General features: G+C 48.2%; 1 protein-coding gene across 1 annotated transcript in view; it reads right to left on the reverse strand.

The window, feature by feature from the left end:
* LOC116950298 (nitric oxide synthase 1-like) overlaps positions 1–19,676 on the reverse strand; it is a 187,169-nt gene that overhangs the window by 163,537 nt on the left and 3,956 nt on the right. The window lies entirely within an intron of this gene.

The raw sequence follows: 19,676 nt of genomic DNA on the forward strand, positions 1-19,676 counted from the left end.
CTTGTTATCTCGGCATCTCTTGAGGAAGATTAGCGACTCGATTAGCTGCGCCTTCTTGTCCCGTTGTCTGTTAAAAGCTCTAACAGATATGTGGAAACCCTCCCCGTAGAGGTGGTTCAATCTAGATTTGAAGTTTTCGTGATTGCAGGGATCCATACTCTTTGGTTCTTTCGGTAAAGTAACGTAGGTATAAAATAAAATAATTAAAATCACGTTTCAATCACAACACAAGTGGCCGTCATCAGGTGGAACAGATACAGTAGGAGAACTGCTGACATAGGAGAAAGAGCTGCTGCAACAAGGGTTTATATCGGATTTTGGTGGACTCAACCCAAGGGTAAGTGGGCGGAGCTAGAAAAGGAATTTGTACGTAAATGTAAAAGTGAGAGATTAGCATGTCAATGTGAGAAGGTGATAAGGTGTGTGTATGGTCTGGCCTGATGAGGTGTGTGTATGGAGGGCACTGTCCGATTAGGGGCGGGGCCGAGAGGATATAAAGCAGAGCGAGGCCCGTAGTCTGGGCACTTGCCCGGGACCAACAAGCTACAAGGTGGAAAACATCGGGGCTGACTGTTCATGGAACAACAAGGTGGAAACCATTTGGGCTGACTGTTTGCAGAGCTGTATATACGTTATTGTTTAGAAAATAAAGACTTCATCTTTTTAGAATGGACATCTTCATACACTGGTGGCAGTGGTGGGATTCTGTATACGGTATCCCGAAGAGGAGCTCAATTAGAAGAAGAGACGTCATCCCTAAGTGCCTCGGGTTCTCGGGACCCGGAGACCAGCAGAAGCTGGACTCCACTAGCGGCTACATTCCCAAAGGAGGTGGAGGCCCCACTGCAGACTAGATAACTAGAAACGCTGCACCAGGAGGGCTCCCACGATGGCTGGAAGCAATTAGCTGAGGTGGACCACCTTGCCTCGTCAATCAACCAGTTGCTGACGGTGAGCCAACATCGCTGGGCTAGAGCCGCCGCCACCCCTCGCAGCGCGACGGGCAGAGATTCCAGAGCAGCCGGCTCTCCTCACAGCACAACAAGCTGAGGCCGATCAACTTGCCTGGCTATTGTTGCTGACTGCACCGCGGACCGGAGCCACCCTGCTCAAACGGGGGCTGCTTCCAGTGGTGTCGCAAGCTGACGCTGCACCGCCACAGCTACTACCCCGGCAGCTTTCTGAACCAACCCGGGGTCCGATGGAACGAATACGCAGGCTGGGACCCATTAAGGAATTCACGGCCAGCAGAGGCAACTGGGCGGCCTTTTGAGGTGACGATCAAAGTCAGCGGGTGGAACGAAGAGGAGGCCCTCTGATCATTACCCACAGTGCTCGACGATGGAGCCAGGCAACAATTTTCGAACCGGCGGCAAAAAGACAACGAACCGCCAATGGCATACGGTAGCGCCCTTTTGGCGCTCGCTAAGGTGGCATTCCCAAGGATGGACAAGGCGCCCAGGGATGCGCTGGTGGCGGAACGAATACGGGGCCTCATCCAGAGAAGCGGCCTTGTATTACCCATCGTGCCAGAGAGCGACCGGACATTGTGGTTCACGAAGTGCCTCCAAGCACATTAAGAAGCAAGAGCGCCGACCCAGATGGTGACGGAGACGTCTGAGAACGCAGGAGCAAGAGAACCAACAGAACGACCGGGAACAGCGACGTTGTTGGCCACCACCGGCCCCAGCATGAGCAGCGATCTACAAGTGATCTTGCAGGAGATGGCGCAGCCATCCGTGAATTTAACAACCGAAGGCGTGATCGACAGCAGCAGCGACCATGGCAGGTCTGCGGAGGAACACAGGATAGATCCGAGATAAACTGCTACCGCTGTGGAAAGGCGGGCCAAATCGCAAGAGTATGCCGGAGTGAGGTCGACTCGACAAGCAAGCCATCTCCAATCAACAACGCGGGACTTCACAAGAAAGAATCAGGCTAGTCGCAGCACCATGGGCACCTGGCCAGACCATACACCCCAACCTCATCATCAAACCCCTCATCGCCATTATCACCTGCACACCACTCAATCACAGTGACCCAGTGCGACACGACAGGGAAAAATTGGCCGACATCAAAATCATAAAGGAAAAGGCTAGCAAGACGTGTTTTAGCAGCGGCCACAGGGACGTCAGTGCTAGCAGGAGCGATAAGGGGAAATCCCGTTAAGGTGTTGATGGACACAGGGACATCAGTCACCATCATATCCGCGCTCGTGTTTGACATGCTACCTATGGCTCGCCATCACCTAGAACTGGTACACAGTAAATTAGTTGTGGTAAACGGGAGTAACTTGGGAATTGTCGGGAAAGTTAAGATGGAAATCCGCTTTGGAGAAATGTGTATATCAGGCCCGTTATTGGTCTCTTCCTCGCTAGCAGTGCCATGTTTATTGGGAACTGATTATCTAGGTCAGTTACCCATTAAAAACCAAATTGACCAGGACTGAATAGACACCGTCGGGAAGACAAATGTTTTTTTTTGTGGTTCAGCACGGGTACCGGGAAAAGCCAGAGTCCATGCCCTGGTAAACTAATCGATGGCGATTCCGCCGCTGGCACAAATGTTAATTCCATTGTGCTATCGCTCGTCGCTAATTTCATCATGCGGGGATGCACTGATTATAGTATCACCACTGGGGCAAACTGTTAGTCGGTATTCATTAGTGGCGGCGGACACCATTTTTAGAAGGCAGCAAACATTGTGCCTACAGGTTCTAAACACATCTGAGCGGGCGGTTACACTACAAGAAGGGACAGTGATAGCCCAGATCTCCCCCGCAGGCAAAATCTCCCCCGCAGGCAAAATACAAAATACAGGAAGATAAAGTAGTAGTGGGGATACAAGAAATGAAGGATGGGGTATGGTCCCCCTGGGTGGATGAAATCGCTAACCCTGAATTGACCCAAGGGCAAAGAAATCAACAGAAAAGTTTCCTACAGTAATTCGAGGATGTTTTCCGTAAAGGCCCATATAATCTAGCGTGCACCGATTTGATGCAGCACAATATTAAAACCGGGAGTGCTAAACCCGTATGGCAGAACTCGTATAGTGTAGGGCCAGCAGAGAAAGAGAAGATCCGTCGAGCTACATATGGGATGCTATAAGTGTAGATAATCTTTCCATCAACCAGACCCTGTGGAGCACTGGTGGTGCTAGTTAAGAAGCCCAATGGCTCCATGAGTTTTTGTGTGGATTTTCAGCACCTAAATGAAGTTACAATAGCAGATGCATATCCCCTGCTGCATATTCCTGATTCATTAGTTAGCAGTAGCGAAAATTTTCACTACATTGGATATGTCATCAGAATTCTGTCAGTTTCTGCTAAATGACGAATATAAACTCATGACTGCATTTCGGACACCGCAGGGGTTATTTCAATATAATCGCCTTCCGATGGGATTGCTCACAGCACTGGCAACCTTCCAGCACCTCGTGGAACTAGTGCTGTCAGGCCTACAGTGGGAAGTATGTCTGATATACTTAGATGACGTAATTGTATTTAGTAGATCGTTCAAGGAACACCTTTTGAGGTTACCACAGGTTTTTTTTAAAGGTGCGAGCCACTAAATTTAAACTAAGGGCATCTAAATGCCATTTCGTACAGAACTCGGTGAGATATTTGGGACGTGGTCAGCGAGGAAAGCGGTAGCAACGGACCCTGAGAACTTGTGCAGTGAAAAATTGGCCTAAACCTACTTCGGTACAGAAAGTGCGGCGATTACCTGAGGTTTGTTTCGTATTATCGCCGATTTGTACCCCGATTCAATACAGTAGCGGAACCTTAGGGGCGGGGCAGAGAGGGTATATAAGCAGAGCGAGGCCCGCAGTCTGGGAGCTTGCCCGGGACCAACATGCTACAAGGTGGAAAACATCGGGGCTGACTGTTCATGGAACAACAAGGTGGTAACCATTTGGGCTGACTGTTCGCGGAGCTGTATATACATTATTCTTGAGAAAATAAAGACCACGTTGAAGGGAAACAACAAAATAATAAAATATATATAAAACAATAAAAACATTCTCACGACGTTTCGACCATAACTCAAACGGTCGTCTTCAGGTGTGTTGGTTTGCATAAATGTATTTTTAAACGGCGCATTTATTTATTTATAAAAACGTTAGCACCACGCGCAGCGATTTGGCAGTTTATTTAGGACTAGTCCATCTATATTCTGAAAAGAGGAGGGGGGAGACGAATTTTTTTTATAATGTATGCTGTCTGAAAGCCACTGTAAGCGTGAACAATCAATTAAGACCTGAAATGGTTTATCAAATCTTTCCAATGATTGCTAAGATACAATCCATCTTCTCGGTTGAAATTGTCTCTGTGCTTGTATATGTGGATAGCCTCATGAACGAATCTCTCATGGAAGCCAGATGGCTTACAAAGAACCTCTGTCTTGGATAAGTCAATGGCATGTGAGCCTACTGAATTAGAACAATGATCTGCCACGGCCGAGGTGTTGGTCCTACCGTGTTTAAGGTCTGCTTTGTGTTCACGAATGCGGTCCGAGACATGGCGTTTGCTTTCTCCAATGTAACTACTACCACAGAGGCAACTTAGTTTGTAGACACCAGGGTGTCTACAAAGCTTTAAATCAAAAATAAAGACCGTTTTAGAATGGATGTCTCCAAGGACCTTCTTTACACAAGCATAAGAGTACAGCAAACCATTCCCTCTCGCAAGGTTTAGCTATCCCGGTTTTGTGCCAAATTTATTGAAGCACAGTTCGCCTTTGGTGGTTGACAGCCAGATTCCTGTAGGCATCTTAACTGTGCTGCTCGAGATGATGACGATGCTGCCACAGAAGAATACACGTGGCGTCATCTCGTCTCCATATTGCCTACCAAGCGGCCCATCGTGGGTTCCAGGCCACGCGGTGTTCCCAGCCTCCAGCGAGGAGGAGGCGGTTGGGTACAGCCGCACCATTTGTCTACGTGGCTACTAACGTGTACAGTATTGTATGCTCCGTTTTTTTTGTCATTCTATACATTTACCATACAAGTTGTATTTAACACTAGAAAATATTAATCCTTTTTTAGATTCAAAATACTTCCTGTTGAATGTTTGGGTTGATTTTTGGTGTTGTATTACGAACCTGAACTAAACCCTTGTTTTTCCATTGGGCTTTGAGTCTGCGATTCGCGGATTTGTCGATTGTGGCTATTTTAAATAATGTAACCCCTGCGATGGGCAAGGGTGTGTTGTACATAAAATTATGCATTCATCATAAACTCAATATTTTATTTACTAGGAAAAGCCCACTGAACTATCAGCTCTTTTTCAGAAGCGACCTGGCCACAAATGATAGCTTGACAAAGTGACTTATGTAGAAATGTATGGCAGCCAAACACTCTAAACGCATGTTTATAAATTTGGAGGGATAAAGTGGAGCACCCAGAGAAAAATCCACGTGACCAAGAGGAGAGACATCGCAAGCTCCAAATATACAGCAGGCGTCATGGTCGGGATCAAACCCATGAACTCCTGCACACACGGCGAGGAAGATAGCATCTCTCTACCACGGCGCCCCAAAGCCATAGAACGAAGTAATAAACACTGCACAGCATTTATCAGCTTTACGTTAACCCCTTCAATTACATTTTACTGTGAAATTCGAATGGAAACTATATTTGCTGTTAAAATTGACGTGTCGATACGTGCGTCTCTTTCTTCGAGTCTCAGGGAGTGTCTGTATCAGTGAAGTGCGTGTATCTGTGAGTGCAGTGTCTCATTGACTGTCTCGATGTAACTCACCAGTATCTTGAGGCGAGTACCAAGTTGACACTGACGGACCACGGCAAAATGAGCCCTCGAGTTGTCCTCTCGCGTGATACTGGTCAACTGGGCGAGGGATCGCGGCCAATTAAACGGGTCACTCCAAAACCGAGAAAGCGCGGGGTTTTTTCATGTAATCTACATAACCAGTTAAACAGGTAATTTAATTATTTTATGGTTCGACTCTGGATGCAGCACCAGCCTGAAAAAAGTATCAGCGAAGCTATCCAAGGTAATTTTCATTTTTATTGTCTACAGGACAATTAGGCACTATCGCAGCGCTTTGTGTTCAACTGATTATTTTCGTTCTTTTGCCAATCTGATATTGGGTGAAGGTCGCCTCACGCCGTGTCGATCGTGAGGTTATTTAACCATACGTCACTACGCTGGGCATTGCGGGTTGGTGAATGCAGCGAATTGACGGCGGCGGTGCAGGTAAGGCCCACTGAGCTTTATAGCTCTTTTAAGAAACGACCTACCCACAAACGAAGTGTGAAAATTATAGCAGAAAAGCCCACGCGACCACGGGGAGAACATGCAAACTCCAAATATACAGGCATCGTCAGGGTCGGGGTCGAACCCACGACCTCCTGCTTACCCGGCGAGATTTTTGACATCTCGCCACTGGCGCCAGATACGGTAAAGTGCACTGCCCTCTACCGCCCACAGCGCCTATAACACTGGTTCCATACACATGGTGGTGGTCTATCCTTGCACGATCCAGGCACGTGACGAGGAGGGGGGCTCGTGGTTCAGTCGAGGACCATTGAATGTTGATTTATAACGATGTTGATTCAATGCTCAACGATTGGACTAATTGGGCTGATCTTGAGACCCCGATGATTGATATTTAACACAGTAAATAGATTGCATGTGTTTATTACTCTAGGACTAGGTCCATATCTAAACAGCTTGGAATTACGGGACCCCCTTCCCCGCTCGTGATGTCCAAGATCCGTCTGCCTCTAATGATGATGATTATGACTGCAACGATGTTGCTGCTACTTGAACATGATGTTCATGATTGTCATAACGATGCTGATGATTATGATGACTACAGCGATGCTGCTGACAACGATTATAGCGATCGTGCATTCCAAGGCGCGGTATCTCACAGAATCGATATTTCACAACAAGGATAAAGACAGATCCCCCGTATAGCCGTTGACAGACACCTGAGGCAAGTGCACTTATGAAGGCTGGCACGGCATACGAGGAGGGTGGGGTAACCAGCACCACGCCTGGCCGCCTTTGTCTCCCCAGTGTTGATGTTCACACCGCACCAGGTACTAATTCAAGACTGAGTCGACCTAGGGGAGGTCCAGGACTGGTTAAAATATTCGCCACTGATATTGGTCGTGAGAGGGAATTTAACTATGGTCGGTGGTTCGTACACCACACACACACACAGAAAGACGCGCACACAGACACGAAACAAAGATAAACATCACCCGTTGAAGGTACAGACACTACAATACAAGTGAAAGTCCACACACTTACATGTACACAAACACATTGTAACATTTCCCAGCGGAAGAGCGTTCGCCGATTATGTCAGATGTCTCGCGGTTCAGTGACGAAAGGCCGCCCTGGTTAATACTGCAGGTGTATTAACCCTAAAACATGCGCCGTCTGCTTCACAGTGAAATGGTCCAAATTAGATTAATTAGCAAAATCACCCGCAAACGATATTGGAATTACACAGAACAATCATCCCCCCGTCCGGTTCAACCACTGCAGACCGTGTCTGTGCAAGACAAGCAGTGGTTTGCTGCGTTATAGCCTTGCGCTACAGGAATGGCGCGAATAAAAAATGTACGAAATTATAACTTACATTTACAAAAATAAAGATCCCCAGTTTTAGCCTCAACAGACTCTTGCAGAAAGTGTTGTTAGCGAGCACCTACTAAGGCCGGAACTGCACACGAGGATGTGGGTTTGGCCATCAGCAACCACACCCGGCCGCCTTTGTCTCACACAAACGCGTGCGCGCACTCACGCGGCGCCGCTGCTGGTGTGGAGGCGCTGCTGCTGCTGCTCCTGTCCCGGCAGCTGTTCGCCCGCGGGTCGGGCCGACGCGGGGCCCCGCGGGGTCCCCCTGAGCCCCGCGCGCTCCCCCGGGGCCAGACGCCCCGAGCACATTGATACCAGGGCCTCCTTCACCCCGCCGCCTGCAGAGGTCGCGTCGGGGCTCGGAGGGGTCCCTCCCGCGGGGGAGCTTGCCGACTGACCCATCTCGCTTTGCCTCCTCGACACTCCTGCCGATGATGATGCTGGTGGCAGTAGTGATGATGCTGGTGGTGGTAATCATTGATGTGGTGATGAGGGTGGTAGCACTGCTGGTGATTCTGCTGCTGCTAAAGGTGCTGATTATTGAAGTGATAAAGCTGGTGGTGGAGAAATCGTTATTGATATTAAAGGTGCTGGTGTTGATGAAGGTGGTGGTGCTGGTATTGATATAAATGCTGCTGTCGGTGTTTATGATGGAGCTGAAGGTTAAGCTGGTGCTGATGCTGGTGCTGTTCGTGCTATTGCTGCCAATTATTGTTATTCGCTGTATCTGCTGATGCTGATTAAGCTAATGATGATTATGATAATAGTCACTACTGATTATTCAAAGATTGCTGCTGATGATGAATCCGCTACTGATAGTGCTGCTGCCTTAGCTGATGATGTTGCTACTTTTTGCTCCTGCGGCTGATTATTTTTATTCTGCTGCGGATGATGATGTTTCTTCTCTTGCTGCTCCTGCTGTTGTCCCTGGCGATGTTACTTCTGGTGTTGCTGCTGCTGTTTAATCCCTTCGCTTAGCTCTGATCTCTCTGATCGCCGGGACCGGCTCTGCTCAAAACGCGCTGGTCGCATGCATGGACCTACACATCAACTTCAGTCTCACGCGTGGGAGGAAGGAACGGGGAGGGATGCAGCAGGGAGGAGGGAGCAAGAGAGAGAAGAGTACATTCACTGGTATAGAGCAGGGGAGAACAGGGACGGTGAGAGAGAGTAAGGCGATGGGAGGCAAAGGCTGTAGAATAAAAGGGAGAATGAGTAGCGTAGGAGGATAAGAATCATGTGGGTATGAGAAGCTTTGTTGGCCGTGTCTGCGAATGTAAATGACAGCGCAGTGCGCTAACCATTGCGCCACCGCTTCCCTCACATGCTTCAGTGACTCCACAGGAGAGACGCCTCATTCCCATGCACAGGTCCCGTTTTACGGGAAATATCTCATTCAAATAACGCATTGACCGTTGGGTTACGATTTAGTTATACATAAATGCCTGGCTATTGTGTCCATCCCCTGCTGTATGAGGCCCCCCTAGGCCGTTGCGGGTTGTGGGTTTTATTTAACCATACTTCACTCAGGCGCTGAAGGCAGGGAGCGTAGACGTGGAAGCATAAGTACAGTACAACAATTGATTTTGCTGCAATGTCCTCGACATAGGTCCGCAGCCTGTAACACCTATTCCAGGATTTGGTCATTCATATAATTATTTATTACATTGATAAATAATTAACATCAAATATTGCGTCAACGTATATCATCTGTTTATTATAAAGCTGCGCCAGAGCGGTGGATTCATTGTATCCTGTTACAGCGCAGTGGCAAGCGGACTGCACTTTTGAGTTCGATTCTCGACGAGGGCTGACATCGGTGGAAAATTTCATCTGAGCAAGTCCTCTTCGTCAACCCGCAGTGACCAAGAGGAAGAGAAGACCTAACGGTCCAGATGGTGGGATGAGGCTGTCAGGCAAGCTCATGTAGATCACTGCGCTACTATTGTGCAGCAGCTGCGGGTCTAGGTAGAAAGTTGCAGGTAGCGAGGTGCGGTGGTGGTGGTGGTGGCATCACGGCCTTGGCCACGATGACTTCTAGATCTGATTGTTGCAATATGGGATGAATGAACCACCACACGAGGTCTTGGACTCGGGAATTGAAACCGCATTCGAGCCGGGTGTTTTGGCAGAGACCCTGCAACATGGCCAGACAGCAACGCATAGATAAGCCCACGATACAATGGCTCCCTTCAACCAATACATATTGGATGTCGTGAAGGGAATCTCGAGTAATGAGAAGACATAACCGAGAGGTAGCGGGATTGCCACTGGTCAAATATGTTCGCGGCTCAAACCCTGCGGCCACCCCGGTCAATAGAGCTAGGTTCTTTGCAAACCCACGGGTTTTTATCAGAGATTAGTTCACGAGGCAATTCAGATCTACAAACACAGACACAATTTCAACCGAGAAGATGGTTTCAAATGAAGCAACCATTGGAAAGATGTTATACATCGAACCAAACAGTAAACTAATTTTCAATGGTACAGTATATTTTTCAAGTAGTGGTACCCCAAACTTTCGCAGCTCTTAAAAAATTCCCTTTTCACACCATCAATAGGTAAACTCCCCCTCCCCCCCGCGCCAACCGGCATGTTCACCCGCATGTACACCAACTCTACACCGTTCATCATGCTAAGTCGGCCAATCAAATACTAATTTTTATGCTAATTCCTTTGTCAAGGCACCTTGTTTCCTCGCACACAGCTTAAAGGTCGCGGTCTGAGCGTGGCTGTGTTTCACTCCAGCGCTGTCCTCGAGACAGCCTGGTCCCTTCACCTGATGAAGGCCGCTTGTGTTGTGGCCGAAACTTCGTGATTTTTGTTGTTTTATTTTTTACCTACGTGACTTTACCGAATAGAACCAAAGATAATGTATATTCTCCCTCTGTTCTGCGTGGGGTTTCTCTGGGTTCTCCAATTTCCTCCCATAGTTAAAACATGACAATGTAACTGGTATTGGGCGAATGTTCTAATTTTGAAAACGTCCTTACAATTTACTCGTTTAATTTTACAAACAGCAGCAGCAACATCATGCCCCTCCTGCGAAAACTTGGCAGGACTCTTCTGAAGAATAGTTTTGAGACTCAGTGCTGCTTTCCTGGGTCAACAAGCATACTAATGATGATGATGATATTTGAGGATAAAGGGAATGGGTCTAGCAGAAGGAGAAGAGCTATGGCGAGGCATGGACCTCTGTCACCTGTGAGGACCTCTCCAGCTTAAACCCCTGGGGCGAATCCCCAGACACGTATGTGAGGAGCCACCTCGGAATCGGGGCAAACGGGGTTGGGTGTGATGTTCATTCGAGACTTCCATACACCTCCAGACCTGACCCGGATCACTCTCGCGATTGAAGCTGCTCTGGTCTCCTGAGTTCTCAGGAGAAGAGGTGAGATGAGTCTAGGTGGAGGCGAGGTGAGAGGAATCTTGGCGGAGAGTAGGTAAAGAAACGAGAGATGAGAGAGAAAGAGGGTTGATGACGGGAAGCGAAGGGGATGTGGGAGTGGAGGCAAGGTGAGAAGATGAGAGACCAAAGCAGCAAAAGGGAGATGAGGCGAGGGAAAATGCTGAGAGGGGAGAGGGCGGAGAGGACGCGAGTCGGGTTTCTCCCTCTCGGGGCAGTGATGCAAAATACATTCCTGCGACTGATATCAAGTGGATCCATCAGCGAGCAAAGGACACAACGACACATATACACAACGACACATGTATACACAGACCCAACGACACATACACACAACGTTACAGACACAACGACACATACAACGTTACAGACACAACGACACATATACACAGACACAACGACATACACACAGATACGACACATATATACACAGATACAACGACACATATACACAGATACAACGACACACAAACACAACGACACGTGCACACAGCCACAACGATAAAGACACGACACATATACACACAGACACAACGACACATACACACAGACATATACACAGACAACGACACATACACATAGATACACAGACACAACGACACATACACACAGACACAACGTCACAAATACACAGACACAACGACACATATACACACAGACACAACGATACAGACACGACACATATACACACAGACACAACGACACATATACACAGATACAACGACACATACACACAGATACACCGACACACAGACAGAACGACATATACACACAGACACAACGACACATATACACACAGACATATACACAGACAACGACACAGATACACAGACACAACGACACATATACACACAGACACAACGTCACATATACACAGACAACAACAACCGCCATTCGCCACTAAGTGGCAGTGACGTCACCACGACGCTTGTGCCTGGCTATGTGCACTCTGAGGCCACGTGAAGTGTCGAACGCCCGCTGGCAGGAGGTCACGGGGCATACCCAGGTGCCACGGGTCGACTGACTGAGATGACTGGCTGATGCACCACCTGTGCCCCCTACTGTGCCAACCTGCTGTGCTTTAGCCACCCGGCGCTCCGCTCGTTGTTCTGAGCGTCGCTCCTCCGCCCTCCGTTGTTGTTGGAGGGCGACTACCTCCAACTGCCCAGTAGCATCCTTAACGAGCCTCCTCCACGTTTCGCAAGCGTAGAGAAGGGAGGGAATGACCGTGGCCGAGAAGACCTGAAGCTTAGTGCGGAGCGACAGACCAGGTAGCTTCCACACAGCGTTATGCAACCGATGAAAATATATTGCCGCTCGACTGATTCGGAGTGAGACCTCTGCTGTTAAACTGGAGCCAGTCATGAGCACACTGCCCAGGTATGGGAAACTCTCCACTCTCTCCACAACTGCCCCATCACCGATTGGGAGTTGTGGGGGTGGAGTGTCCGATGGCACAAAATACCCAGGCAGGTGCTTAGTTTTGGTGGGGCTGATGGTAAGGCCCCACCTCTTAGTGGCACGCTCCAGTCTCAGCAGCAGCGTCTCCAACTCCTCCTCTGACTGAGCAGCTATTACCAAATCATCAGCATACATAACGTGGTTGAGCAATAGGGAGCCATCCCTTGACCGCACCCGGGCATCGATCAGCCTCTCATTATATCTGTACCATATGGAGATTCCCCCGGTACAGCTATTGAAGGCTTCACGAACTACGTGGTCAAAATAGATGTTAAATAATGTGGGAGCCAGAGGACATCCCTGTCGCACCCCAAGGTGTACAGGGAATGGCTCTGACTCCCGGCCACGTAGTTTTACCCGGGCCCGGTCACCATCATGAAGGTCCTTAATGATCATGAGCAGAGGGTCAGGTACTCCAAAAGCACGAAGAACGACCCAGAGCCCAGGCCTACTGATGGTATCATAGGCCTTGACCAGGTCAATAAAGCAGAGATGAAGGTCTTGCTGGAATTCCCTACACCTCTGCTGTAGCAGACGGACAGAAAATATGGCATCTGTGCAGGACCGCCCTTTCCTGAAACCGCATTGGGGCTCCGCAAGCCTCTCTTCAGCGTGCCTGGCAAGGCGATGCTGAATAATCCTTGCCAGGACCTTTCCCGGCACACTGAGGAGTGAGATGCTCCTGTAGTTGTTACAGTCTGTGCGGTCCCCCTTCTTAAAGAGAGGGACCACCAGGGCATCCTTCCAATCCTGCGGAACCCGTCCAGTGGTCCAGACCGTTGTTATGATGTCATATAGGGCAGTCTGTGCACAAACGCCACCCTCCCTCAGCATTTCGCTTGGGAGATCATCTCTGCCCGGTGCCTTTCCTGGTCTCAGACTCCGGATCGCCTTCAGTACTTCCTCAACAGATGGCACCTCAGCCATCCACTCACAGGGGGTGACTTCTTCCAATATTTGAGGCACCGCAGCCTCAGCAGGGTCATCCTCACTATGTGCCACGATGTTTTCCTGGCTGAGGGATTTTCCCTCTCCCAGGACCTCACAGAAATGCTCAGCAAATCTGCAAACCTGTTCCTGGGGGTCGAAGATTGGATCACCGTTTTGTCCCCTAATGATGGTAATAGGTGTGGCGCTGCAGGTTACTTTTTTGATGGAGTTAAATAGAGATTTGTGATCACGGGCCACTGAGGCAGACTCCATCTCCTCAGCAACCCGCGAGCACCACCCATCCTTGCAGCGCCTCACGGCTCTCCGAACCTCCGAGCGAAGGCTGCGGTAAGCCTCTTCATTCTCTGACGTGAGATTCTGTAGCCGATGACAGTGGGCCTGTCGCTTTTTCTCAACCATCCTGAACACCTCCTCTGTCAGCCAGGGTCTCTGGGGAGGTCTGGACCGCGTACCCAAAGCAGCCATTGCAGCTGCATGAGTCACAGTCCTAAACCTCGCCCATTTACCCTCGACATCAGGAGGAGTCGGGGATGATGCCAATCCCAGCCGCAAGCGATGATGAAATTCTCGCTTGCAACTTTGATCAGATAACTGAGACCAGGCCACTTTTGGTCGGAATGGGGTCCTGGGTGTACACCCACCACCGGAGTGGAAGAATGGCAGGCGCATCTTACAGATGACTAGTCGATGGTCAGAGGGCAGATCAGCTCCACGGTAGGTCCTGGTGTCAAGGACATGGGCTCGCATCCGCTGGTCTGTCACTATGTAGTCCAGCAGATGTTCTTGCTTGGACCCGGCATGCATCCATGATGTTGTGTGGATGCGCCGATGCCGGAACAGCGTGTTGATAATTACAAGCCCATGGGCTGCACAAAAATCTAGCAGCCTCCTACCGTTGTTATTGAGCTGATCTGGCCCATAACCTCCAATCACTCCAGACCAGGTGCCAGTATCATGACCAACTCGGGCATTGAAGTCACCCAAAATGATGACTCTATCCCGAGGGGCCACTTTAGCCAGCACCAGTGACAGGAGGTCATAGAAGGCATCTGACTCATCGGCTTTGCCTGCATCCCTCCACGGATGTTCATCTTCGGTGGGGGCATAAGTAACCACGACCACCATTCCTCGCCTCCGGCTGATGGGAAGGCGAGCCCAAAGTAGCCTGGGGCTTACAGCTTCCCACACCTCACCGCCACGCTCCCATGCCCCCTTCATTCTTTTGTTCAAAAGAAGAGCCACACCCTGTTGTTTGGCAGTCTGCTGCCCCGAGTAGAGGACTGTCCACCCCTCATGGTGGCAGGAGCCAGAGCCGGTCCACCGGACCTCCTGTATGCCGCATAGATCCAGGCGGTACCGGTCCAGCTCCCGACAGAGGAGTGGCAGCCTCTCCTCCGCAGTGAGCGTTCGAACATTCCACGTGGCCACCCGTAGTGGCTTTTCGTTGTTTCTGGAGGAGCCCCGAGGGTGGATAATCAATCTCCTGGCTCCGCCAATTGGGGTTTGGCCAGAAGACGTCATAGACGCCTGGCCCCCCGGGGCCTCCGGCACAAGCTTATTAGTTACATATTTCAGTTTAACTCGTGGTTTCGTGGTAATTAATTGAAGGTGGAGGGATTACCAGCCCCTCGCACCCGTCCAGAGCCCCCGTTTAGCCCCTATACACAGACACAACGACACATACACACATATACACACAGACACAACGATACAGACACGACACATATACACACAGACACAACGACATATATCCGTCCGGCTTGTTGTTGTTGCGAGCGTCACACCTCTTGCCGAACCTGGATAGCGACTGCCTCCAACTGCCCAGTAGTAGCGTCCTTCACGAACCTCCTCCACAGAGGCCGATCTTGACGCCGTTGGTACCAGTCATCGACAAGTCCAGTCAGCTCCACATCTTCATGTACCGCCATCAGTCCATCAATTCTCTAGTCCGGTGCCGTGCCATGCCGTTTAGTCCCGATATCCGGCCAAAGCAAAACTGTTTGAATTTGTGACTTTCTCACAATTCCGGCCTGGTTAAACCTAGAATGGTTCGTAGGCAGGTAAGCCTGGACGTTTCAAAGCGGTACAGATGTTCCTTTAAAGTGCTCCATGCAAACACAAAGACACACCACACGCACATTGCACGTGCGCCCCGCATATTGCCGCATGAATGGGACCCCGAGATACAGCACAGACGAGATCGAGTGTCCGCGGCGAGACGGGAGACAATGGCGCTCTCTGAGAGCGCACGTTCGCGCATTTTACGTGGCATGCCACTGCGATGTTTCAGAGCAATTATCGAAGACAGCTCTAAGAGAGCATATTTTTTCTTCATATACAAATATACAACCTTAGGGCCGAGTTTTAATTAAAGTAGTGATGTAAAAATTATTCTATTAAAACAACTTTATATTTAACCAGTTAAACTTTACTGAGCTGTTCGGTTTTTTTTTTTCTCAGAAGCGTCCTAGCCATAAATGATAGCTCAACGAAGTGGTTTATCATACTATAAACGCATATTTCTAATTCTCGCCATAACACGACCGTCGTTGACTTCCCACGAAGTTCTACTTATTTTATCGACCTCTTGAAAGGTGATTGGCTTAGTCGACCCTCGAACGCCACACAACCTCTGGGTTATTGAGTCTTCCTTGTATGGCTTATGTAGAGCAACGACCAATTTAAATTGAGGTGGCTGAGCCAGATGATTGAGTCAGGAGTATTATCTCTGTGGTGATCACTCCACATTCGTGTTCGTGAATCAGGCAGAGCCGTTACATGTTCCTTGGACTATGATGCAGGGGTGTCCACAGTTGTCGCACATCGCCTGAACGTTCCTAAAATTGCAATGGATGAATTTTAGTGGCAGATGAAAGAGGGGCGGAGTGTTTTTGGAATGACGACCTTGATAATGGAAATTAACAGAACAACGTGTCCCAAAGGAGAATGTTGTCAGTCGGCGAGTACTGCCAATAGAAGCACAGGGAGACGCATCCTTAGATTTGCATCGAGTGACAAAGAGAGGAACGCGTGGCTTAGAGAACACACGCAGGTTAAGGACATAATTAATGCTCAGTAAGTACACGTCGCTAGAACGGATGATGGTTGACGGTCGAGAATAACGATGGAGTGGCAGCCAAAGAACGGAACGCGTCGGAGAAGACGTAAACCAGGGAGACGGAGTGATGGAATCAGCCCGTGTGCAGGTGCTAGGTGGATCGTCACGTCGCACAATCTTGAGATACGGGAACGCCTTGAGGAGAAGGCCGTTATCCAGCATTTCAGGAATATTTTGATGTTTTTTCCTGGATTTTCTGTTTGCACAGTCACAGTCACTTTAAGATGTTTTCTTGTTCATGTTTTTTGTTTGTTGCAGTTGCACCCGATTCAAAAGCGGAATGGCTCACAGGGCTATACCAAATAAATGGAACTGAACTGATTGATCACGCCCACGAGGATGAAGTCTCCACAACGGATGCGATCGTCTCCACTGGCGGCTATGGAACTGGGCTCGAGAGGCGCCCGGGCGCTCAACTCCGCGCCACTTGGCAGAGTCCCTCTGCGGCCAGACAGAGCCGTCTGGAGCGCTCGCGGTGACCTCGCGTCGACCGGAGTCGTCCCTGGGCTCACGCGGCCCTCAACTGTCTCTGAATCTCAGCGGCTCGCCCGACTCTGGGGACCCGACTCAGCTGGCGCCTTTGCGCATCTCAAAAACAACAAGGGCGGCCATTTCCATCGTCACCTCGAGTCAATGCGCGCGTCACAGCGCTGTGCCGTGCCCAGGCTACTGTTGTACAGTATCATGTGGATTCACTGTATATTATAAGAGCAACCTCAACACGTTCGTCCATAACTTTAGAACTATGAAAGTTATACACAAATGTATTTACCAGGTAAGGCCCACTGAGCTGTATAGCTTTTTTCGGCAGCGATCTGGCCACAAATGACAGCTCGACGAAGTGGCTTATCACGTGGAAATGTATAGCAGCAGTCAAATACTATAAATGCATGTTTCTAAATGTGGAGGGAAAAACAGGAAGACCTGGATAAAAATCTACGCGATCACGGGGAGAACATGCAAACTCCAAATATACAGGCACCGTTAGGGTCAGAATCGAACCCACAACCCCCTCCATACCAGCCGATGGAGTTAACATTTTGGGAAATGTCCCTTTTTCATAACACATCGAGAGAAAGAGAGATAGCGCGGGTAATGAGTTGGGGACTATGCTTTATCCGTGGAGCCTGATGAGAATTACATTTTAAAAATGTTTCCCGACGGACAGTTTTAAAATTGGCATGCGAATACATATCTATTTATTTAGTAACTATTGAGTAACAAAAAATTCCTTCCATAATCAACTAATTTGTATTCAATTAAAACTCGTTTGTATTACATTTATAAATGTTGCTGGCACAAAATCAGTCAATCTTTATTTGGTATGGCATCCTTTAACAACAACAAAATTATAAGGCATTTCAAACATTCAACGGCAATAAACAATAGTCAATAATTATACAGCAACTAAAATGTTTTAAATTCTTTACAGAGATCAATGTAAATCCAAAACGATGCAGGGCAAACACACTCCAGTCTGAACGCGATATATATTATCACAAATGTGTGGTCTCACACACCGCGACAGGTTGGTGCTTCCCGTGTGAATTCAGAAGCCAATTCCATCATTCGTTGGGGAGGGCGAGCAGGGGCCTTGACCAAAGTGATGGGCCACCTATGTGTGTTCTTGTGCAAAACCTTATGGACCTTAGCGAGCAATACTGCATCCTTGGGGGTCACAGTGGTCGGCTTGGAATATGGAATCAGAATAGCATTTAAACATAAAGGAGCCAAACCAATTCATGTTTTGTAACGAATACGCATACCTTTAACATCGACCCTAAACCTTAAGAGAAGCCAATGTAGGGATATCAATACCGGTGTAATATGACCATATCTTCTGTTAATTGTTAAAACAAATTTCACAAGTTGTGCAATCGGGATAACCCATACTGTATCTGAGATACCAGAAACCAGCGCAATGCTTCAAGCCTGGCTGTTATGAACGCACGAAGCACCAATCTCTCTGCATATTCCTCATGAACAAAGTGTCTTAAATTAGAGACATTTATTAGATGAATCAATACACGTGAGGTGTTTCTTTCCCCAATATAAAGTTCGTATGAGAGATCTGGATGACATGACGCCTGGATTTGTCATTTCAGACCTTAACTTAGGTGGGAAGCTGTCAACTTGCAAGAACATATGGGAAAGTATGTTTAATATATTATTTAATCCCAATAGCATAACCTCCGTTTTATTAGCATTTTACAATAGTGGACTGATTTGACATCCATTGTTTACTGTAGGCCAGATAGTGAGGATCTTTCCGAATGAGGTGTCACCTGGTTCAGTAGATAATAATATAATTGAGATTCATCTGCATAGCAGTGAACATTGACCCCATGTCTACAGATTACACCACACAAACGTAGCGTGCAGAGGGAGAACAAAATTGGACCAAGCGCAGAACCTTATGGAACGCCACATTTAACTTTAGGTGAAGAAGAGTTGTAACATCTTGAAATGTGTTTGAAAGATAGGATCTAAACGATGACAAGACATTACCCGACAGTCCTACAAGATATGTAAACATAAATGTGTCGTTAAACCCACCACCGCCCGACACAGCCAATTAGTAAGGTTTGTCACGTAAATAAAACATGCCAATTCATTACGATTTTCAATTCGAGTACGACGTTTTGCCAGTAATTACAACTAACATCGTCAGGCGGACAGCCAGAGTTGTGGAGAAATCCTCCTGCTTCGGCCTTAAATAGAGGTATAAATGTGATGTCACTTGTGAGCCAATCAGGTGCAAAGGCCAGATGGACTAATCGCCATTGGTTTCCACTGTATGGGGATATAGTGTTGCCCCCTCACGCATACAAGCGTTTTCTCCGAGTGCTCCAATTTCCTCCGACTCATTATTTGGCTGAAAACATTAAAATAAAAAACCCAATGTAGGACATTCTTAAAAAGAATCCGATGATTCAGTGTAACTTTCCTGAATAAATAAGTAAAAACTATTACTATTATTATCACTGTGCAGCCTGCCAAACTATAGTTCCACTGGCCTACAGCCTCACTGGAATATTTAATTGAAAAAATTCCAAACAAAACTCAACACATTTGTTAATGATACTGTGGACTTAAGAGGACAATTATACAAGAGGTTGCACTTC

This window comes from Petromyzon marinus, chromosome 38 (assembly GCF_048934315.1).
Source record: "Petromyzon marinus isolate PM22_M1 ecotype Great Lakes invasive population chromosome 38, UKy_Petmar_22M1.pri1.0, whole genome shotgun sequence".
In the NCBI taxonomy this organism is placed as follows: Eukaryota; Metazoa; Chordata; class Hyperoartia; order Petromyzontiformes; family Petromyzontidae; genus Petromyzon; species Petromyzon marinus.